The following is an 8,595-nucleotide window of genomic DNA, read 5'->3' on the forward strand; positions in this document are numbered from 1 at the left end:
GACTCCTTCAGATTCAACATGCTCAATCTTTTTATCAGCCATCCCCAGTTTGTGCTGCATGGAACAGACTTCTCTCTTCTTTCTCTCTCCCCAGGTTCTGTCTCCTCCCAGGAGATCACAGAGGCTCTGGCCTCCCCTCTCTGGCCCATTTATTATGGGGTCTGTTTTGCCCATTTGGGCCTTCCTGCCCAGCTGTTGCATAGGCCTGGTCCCCCTAGATGGACTGGGCCCTTGCATGTGATTGGTCCTTGGGCAGATACCTTGTGATGTAAAGCAGGACTCATGATTTGTGTTTCTTTCATGTTGCCCTTGGTGCTTTGCATCATGCTTGGGATGCTTAGTGAACTTCTGAATGTCCCCAGCTTGGGGAAAAGCTCTGTCTACAGTAGATCATGCTGCTTTTCTGAAGTTTAAGACATTTCCATGATAATTTTACTTAAGATCATGAATTTTTCTCCTCCCCCCACCATTATAAAACCATTAAAAAAACACTTTGGATTCTACTGTAGCCCTTTTCTTTTTCTTTTCTTTTCTTTTTTTTTTTGAGATGGAGTCTCACTCTGTCGTCCAGGCTGGAGTGTGGTGGTACGATCTTGGCTCACTGCAACCTCCACCTCCCAGGTTCAAGCCATTCTCCTGCCTCAGCCTCCCAAGTAGCTGGGATTACAGGGGACATGCCACCATACCCGGCTAATTTTTGTGTTTTAGTAGAGACAGGTTTCACCATGTTGGTCAGGCTGGTCCTGGTCTCAAATTCCTGACCTCGTGATCTACCTGCCTCAGCCTCCTAAAGTGTTGGGATTATAGGCATGAGCCACCGCACTGCCCCCGTACTGTAGCACTTTTCATATGATAACTTCAGAACATGTAACAATTAGAATGAAATGTAGCATCTTCTGGTGGGCAGCCAAAGCAAATTTGTGCCTAAACCATGTATAAGTTAGCCACTGATTGGAGCTAGGTATTGAATGGGTGCTCAGGACCCTCAGCCCCTGCCTCCTTGGATCAATTTAAACCCACTTAAACCAACTTCCTTAAAAAAACAAAGCAGGCCATGCACAATGGCTCATGCCTGTAATCCCGGCACTTTTGGAGGCTAAGGCAGAAGGATTGCTTGAGCCCAGGAATTTGAGACCAGCCTGGGCAAGAAAGTGAGACCTCATCTCTACAAAAACATTTAAAAATTAGCCAGGCCTAGTGGCACATGCCTCTAGTCCCAGCTACTTGGGAGGCTGAGGCAAGAGGATTGCTTGAGCCCAGGAGATTGAGGCTGCAGTGAGCAATGATTGTGCCTTTGTAGTCCAGCCTGGGCAACAGTCACAAAACAAAACAAAATAAAACAACCTACAGCAATTGGGGAATTCTGTGATTTCATGGGAGTTGCCGAAGGGATTCGTGTGTTCTCTGTCCCAGGCTGATCCTGTGTAGGTGGCACTGTGCTGTGGCAGCCCCCACAAGAGAGAGACACTGGTCCATTCTCTGGGTGGAAAGATGGAAACAGAACCAGAGCTTTCTGATGGCCCCTTTGAAAACTCTCTGTGTCTTTCTTCCTCTCTCTTTTGCTAGTTATTTAAAATATATTTATTTATACATCTAAGTACTATTAAAAACGAATCTCTCTCTCCCTCTCGCTTTCTGTCCCCTTGTCTGCCTCCCAGCAAACAAACAGATCCTAATCAATGCAGTTTTTTCTTGTCTGGAATTAGATGGTTTCTTGCATTATAATACCTATTTAGCTCTACTTCGTTATTCAGATTTTACAGCTAGTAAAGTTCTGTGAATATCGGGGGATCTGACCATGACAGTAAATCACATATACCATGGAAAAAGCCAGCTGCAAGTTTTAAAAAGCCATCATCCTATTTATATGAATAGAGAGCTCTGTATTTTCTCCACAAGAGGGCAGGAAAGTCTGGGCTGTAAATATAAATTTTCAAAAAAAGTCTTTATTGGAAGAAGTGCTTTACTCTACATGAATACTTAAAAAAATATAAAAATTTCCCCTTGAAAAAGAAAGTTCTATGAGTGGATGATTTGGAAAGTTTCTTAAATTTTTCTGGGCAGTGGCTTTTCAGCATCACTCAGCACTCTCTGCTTCTCCAGCTCTAAATCAGAGCTTCTAATTGCAGGACTTAGTGTAGCTATGCTCCCGTTAATTGACTGAGGCAGCTTGTCCTCATTGACTCGTGATCTTACGACCTCAATGTGTAGACAGGGAAAAGGCAGAGACCAATGTTTCACTGGAGGCTTCTACCAATGGAAAATAATGCCTGTGTCAAAGGAAAACAAAAGTCACATAACAGACTTGAGAGCAGTTCTGATCATATATACACATTCATACATTCTCCTGCTCATATGATTTTTTTATTCTTCACTGCTTTCCACTGCCTCTCACCCCTGCATCTTTTGCCTTTTTTTTTTTTCTGTGAGATGTACGTTATAGGCCATACTGCAAAACCCATCTTAAATCTGTGATACCAAAAAACACAATGCTTCTCTCTCTTCTGGTGGTCACAACAGGGCTGGCCTAACCTGTTCGGTTTCACTGTGCTGGGGTAACAATGGAATATGCAAGCGAAGGGGGGAGACATTTGACAAATTCAGTTTGTTTTCACAAAAATACAGTTGGTAAAATATTTGTAGCTTCAGATTTGGGGGCTGGATGCTCCTTAAATCACTCAATCCCTTCCTTCCCTTCCTTCCTTCCTTCCTTCCTTCCTTCCTTCCTTCCTTCCTTCCTTCCTTCCTTCCTTCCTTCCTTCCTTCCTCCCTCCCTCCCTCCCTTCCCTCCTTTCTCTGCTTTCCCTTCTTTTCTTTCTTCTTGTTTTTTTCTTTTTCATAAAGAGCTGATAGACTATTTGAAAGATAAATTGTGTAAAACAATACTACAGTTTTTTCTTCCCTCCGTCTGTCCCTTCCTCCCTCCCTCCCTTTCTCTCCTTTCCCTTCTTTCCGTTCTTCTTGTTTTTCTCTTTTTCATAAAGAGCTAATAGACTATTTGAAAGATAAATGGTGTAAAACAATAATGCAGTTTTTTCTTCCCTCCGTCCGTCCCTTCCTCCCTCCGTCCCTTTCTCTCCTTTCCCTTTTTTCCGTTCTTCTTGTTTTTTTCTTTTTCATAAAGAGCTAATAGACTATTTGAAAGATAAATTGTGTAAAACAATAAAGCATTAAAGACTCAATTTTTGCTTAAGGCCGATAGCGATTGCCCCCTGTAGGGCATGAAATTAAAATGTGTGCACAGAACGAATGATTGCTTCAATGTCATGTTTTTAGTGGTGGTTGTCCTCTTGAAGTAGTTAGTTAGTGCTGCTCAAAAGAAGCAAGGTGGAACAATTCAGGTGGCAAAGGATTGATTCAAAGAGGATGTTTATACAGAAACATTATTGACAACTCCAGACATATCCAGTTGACATAGCGTATCAGTTGGTGACAGACATAGCAAAAAGATGTGAGAAAGATATCATAGAAGTAATATGAGGACTTTCTGTGCTAGTGAGATGCAAGTGTAACGAATATCACTAACTTGCATACCTCAAATATAAGCAATGTGGCCACCCACATGTGCTGTTTGTTGCAATATGGCTGCCCAGAAACATACAAGTCATTTGGCACCCACTCCTTTAAGTACCATGACAGTTTGTAGCTTTAGGAAAGGTTCACTTGAAAAACCCCTTATGGTTTCACTCCTAATTACAGATGCAGATGGCCACATGAATTTGAAAAAAAATGTAAAGTGTAGAACGTTGAGCCGTCCTGAAAGTTCATTTCAATCCTATGAATGCCTTATGTCTGTTTTCACAGCCTGCCTTCTTTTCCAAACACAGACAGTGGGACGTATCTATTTTTCTTTAGAAGTAGTGTAATGAGCAGTGCGTGTGTGTGTGTGTGTGTGTCCCTATGTATAATTTATATATATTTTTCATTTTTCTTTTACATTATAGCTCTTTTTTGCCTGTACCTAACGTGGTTAGTCTTGGTTGAGTGAATGATATCACAGTGATTTTGGCTTTCTTCCAGCAGGCAGAGGGAGAAATGACAAAGTTGACCAAGAATTTCATAGCACAATGGGAAGAGGAATGCACTAAACAGACTTTACTTAAAGGAAACATGAGGAAAACATCTTATTATAAAATATATATTTAATATGTTTTTCATATTTGGAAAGAAAAGTTAATGTCTGGGAATGCCTTTTGATTCCCTGGCCAGAAGGATTTGTGTCGTTTGACATCTCTCCCCACTCCTTCCCAGTCTTTAGATTAGAAATGATTTATTTACAGAGAAAAGAATGGTACTTTGATATACTACACTAATGTTAAACATTTATGGGGTTTAAAAATATTTATGAATGTGTAAAAGTTATTAAAGTAAATGTGTTTTAGGTTACCTTGTGATCAGGTATAGTATGAATACAAAACCAGGAAATTTTATAAAAGAAAAAAAAAAATACATATGAGTAGATTTGTAAAGTTTAATAATCTTAGGGTATGCACATATGTCTATTTTGTGTATAATTTAAAATACATAATCCTGTAAAATACAGACAATATACATAGGTGTATTTTTGGAGTCATCATAAATTACAACGCTAAAGTGCCAAGAAAATTTCATTATAACTCTTTATTCTTAGTCACTCAAAAATAATAAAAATTTGTCAGTAAAAACTTCCACAATTTGTTCTTTATGAAAAAAATGATCATTTGGAGAATATTGGACTGCTTTTTTGGGGGGACATTAGTTTTAAAGGAAGAGAATTTTTATTTGCTCTATAAGATTTTTCAGGCCTTATGTTACTTCATAAGAAAAATGTTCAATAAACTTACATAAAATTATACATATGAGTATGATACAAAAAGAGAGGCCATGGAATATTTCAAGTTAAGCTAAAAATAAACATTTCTTCTATATCTTTATTAAGTCGATTTTTTTAGAAGCATCTACAGTGCTTAAAGGATAAATGCTTTTTTAGCAACATTAATAGCACACCTAATATGAGTCAAGCAAAGTCATCTTTTCTTTTTTTTAAAAGTATTTCAAGGAAATCAAAGACCCCAAAATTTATTACTCCAAAAACAGCAAGGTTTTAAATTCTTCTTAGTTTTCTCTTTGCACCTGGGATTTGTAAGCCTAAAAGGACACTTAAAAAATATACATATATCCTGGTCTTTATGTGGTCATCAGAAGAGTGGCTAGAGAGAGAGGTGAAGACCTATGCATGTTGCAGGGAAATTGTCTTCCTGCTTCTGCCTTCTCTCAGTGTCCAGGCCCCTGTGGTGACTTTATAGCTAACCAGGACCCTAACAAATGAAAGCCTCACAGATCTGCTTCCGCTGTGGAGAGCTGTGTGCTTCCTTGGGGCAGCTGAACTTCTTTATGTACATTTTTAATAATTTTGCGACCTCAGATCCTTCCTAGGCTATTTATAATTGTTGAACACTAGACAATTTTCATACGCATTGAGGACTGTCATGATCATTTAGTTTATGCAGGAAATGAATATTTTAATCCTGATTCTATTATTGTGGGTGGAAGATGGGGGAGGGTCAGGTCCACAGACTCACGGTACAATTTTATGCTTTGCTTTGGCTCAATAGCTGTGGCTTATACTACATTTTAATTATTGTGAAAGTGAGTAATATGTACATACAAGGTAGAATTTTTTAAATGAAAACTTTATGTAACAAATCACCGTATCATTTAGAGAGAGCAGTAAAAATCTGCGTGTGTAAAATGCACTCCTTTCTTCTACTTAAACCTGCATTTTATATTTAGTATAGCCATTTTTTTCGGGGAGGATGGATTGGAGGCGGAGTCCCGTTCTGTTGCCCAGGCTGGAGTGCAATGGTATGACCTTGATTCACTGCAACCTCAATCTCTCGGGTTCAAACAATTCTCCTGACTCAGCCTCCTGAGTAGCTGGGATTATGGGTGCCCACCATCATGCCTGACTAATTTTTGTATTTTCAGTAGAGACAGGGTTTCACCATGTTGGACAGGCTGATCTTGAACTCCCAACCTTAAGTGGTCCACTTGCCTCGACCTCCTCAAGTGCAGGGATTACAGGCGTGAGCCACCGTGCCTGGCCAAGTATAGCCATTTTTGATTGTACTTGATGACTATCAAAATCTTGAGGGCTTTCACTCTCACAGTGTTAACTGTGATTCTGTCACCTAAAGTAGAAAATAAAGTGGAGAAGTATAAAATACAGGTTGGGACTAATTAAATTGTCTAAATGGAAAATATATGTAAGAGCTACCTTTATGCAAACATTAAGCGGATTTATTTTTTTATTCCTGTAAACCAAGATTCCCTGGGGCCTACGCCTCACTGAAGCACAGGTTTCAGTGTCGGGAAAGGTGAAAGAGCCGAACAACCAAGTCACTGCTAAGTTTTGGCTACCAAATTAAGCTTTTGGAAGTGACAGTGAGATAGCAGTTTTGAGAGCCAGACTTTGTAGAGAGAGAAAAGGGACTCCTGTTTCTCAAGGCTCCTTTTGTATGATCCAGACACAAGAAGCCAGGGCTGAGATGAGGCCAAGTCTCCAAACATGGGGAATCCCCAGGACTCCAGCAGTCCCTGGAGAACAGACCACAAGTTCCACCAGGTGAGGACTTCAGCAGGTGGCCAGGAGAGAAAGAGCCATCTCTCAAGAGGCAACAGGGGTACTGAGGGCCTGGAGGACAGCTCAGGGTCTAGCCTTTGAACATAAATGTTGCAAAAATAGTACAAAGAACTCCCCTATACCCTTTGCTTAGATATACCAATTTTCCACTTACACGTTAGCATTCTCTATCTTCATGTGTGCACATATTACTAATTTCTGAACCATCTGAGAGTAGGTTGCATACATAATGCCTCTTTTTCCCTTTAGTCTTTCTGTGTATATATTTTTAAGAATAAGGTCATTCTCTTCCATAATCACAGCAAATTCATGAAGCTTAACATTGATACATTCCTTCTGTGCAATCTACAGTGCATATTCAAATGTCATCAGTTCTCCCAGTGTTGTTCTTTTTAGCATTTTCTCCCCAGTCTAGGATTACATTTTGAAGTAATTTCCCTGCAAGACTGAGTCATCGTTAATTGACAAATTCTAGCCCAGTTTCTCACTCCACAGTACCCAGTCTCCATCTGCCAGAATAGGCACTTCAGAGCAAGCTTTTTTCTTTCTAATTTTTGCCTGTTTATGTGTAGTGCATGTTGAGTGTGTATCCATTACTGTTTCCAAACACTTCCAAGTGAGCCCTGTATGTAGAGCTGAGAGATTTCATCTTTATCCTGCATCATTAATTAGACTCGAACCAAGTAGCTGAGAGATTTTTCTTACTTCTGCAGCCTTGGAGGGTGCCCTAATGAAGTTAGAAGAGAGGTAAAGTCATATATTTTATTTTTTGTTATTTAGTTTTTATTTCATAATCATGAACTTAACTCTGCAGTCCAGCCAGGCATGGAAGGGAACAAGGAAAACATGGAACCCAAAGGGAACTGCAGCGAGAGCACAAAGATGATAGGAAACTATGAGCAAATGGGGTGGAGGGTGCTCTCCTGAGCTGCAGAAGGAATGGTCTGCTGGTTAAGATAAAACTCAAGTCAAACGTATTTGAGTTGTCCACAGTCAGCAGTGGTTACCTTCTTGCTGGTCTTGCCGTTCCTGGACCCAAAGCACTCCATGGCCTCCACAATCTTCATGCGTTCTTTCATCTTGCCAGAGACCACATGCTTGTGTCCAACCACTCAGTCTTGGCAGTGCAGATGAAAAACCGGGAACCGTTTTTGTTGGGTCCAGCATTTGCCGTGGACAAGATGCCAGGACCTGTATGCTTTAGGATGAAGTTCTTATCGTCAAATTTCTCCCTGTAGATGGACTTGCCACCAGTGCCATTATGGCGTGTGAAGCCACTACCCTCACACATGAACCCTGGAATAATTCTGTGAAAACAGGAACCCTTGTAAGCAAATCCTTTCTCTCCAGTGCTCAGAGCATGAAAGTTTTCTGCTGTCTTTGAAAGCCTGTCTGCAAACAGCTTAAAGGAAACGTGGCCTAAGGGCTTGCTGTCGATGGCCATGTCGAAGAACATAGCGGGGTTAACCATGGCTGATAGTACGGGGCTCCTGGTGGCCGTGGCATCTGCTTATTTTATTTTATTTTTGAGATGGAGTCTCGCTCTGTTGCCCAGGCTGGAGTGCAGTGGTGTGATCTCGGCTCACTGCAACTTCTGCCTCCTGGGTTCAAGCGATTTTCGTGTCTCAGCCTCCTGAGTAGCTGGGATTACAGGTGCCCACCACCATGTCTGGTTAATATTTTGTATCTTTAATAGAGACGAGGTTTTGCCATGTTGGCCAGGCTGGTCTCAAACTCCTGACCTCAAGTGATCTGCCCGCCTCAGCTTTCCAAAATGCTGGGATGAAGGCATGAGCCACCGCGCCTGGCCAAAGGTCATATATTTTAAAATAATAATATTTTATTACCAACACAAAGCACTTAATATATACGTACATTTATTTAATCTTCAAAACAAATCCACGAAGTAGATTAAAATCCTCCATGGCTCATACGACCAGTGTTGTCTAGTGTTTGTCAGTTCCCTCCACCTG

General features: G+C 40.7%; 1 pseudogene; it reads right to left on the reverse strand.

The window, feature by feature from the left end:
* Positions 1-7,590: 7,590 nt before the first annotated feature.
* LOC105526369 lies at positions 7,591-8,093 on the reverse strand (annotated as a pseudogene).
* Positions 8,094-8,595: the final 502 nt, after the last annotated feature.

This window comes from Colobus angolensis, unplaced genomic scaffold, assembly GCF_000951035.1.
Source record: "Colobus angolensis palliatus isolate OR3802 unplaced genomic scaffold, Cang.pa_1.0 Scaffold116, whole genome shotgun sequence".
NCBI classification, from domain to species: Eukaryota; Metazoa; Chordata; class Mammalia; order Primates; family Cercopithecidae; genus Colobus; species Colobus angolensis.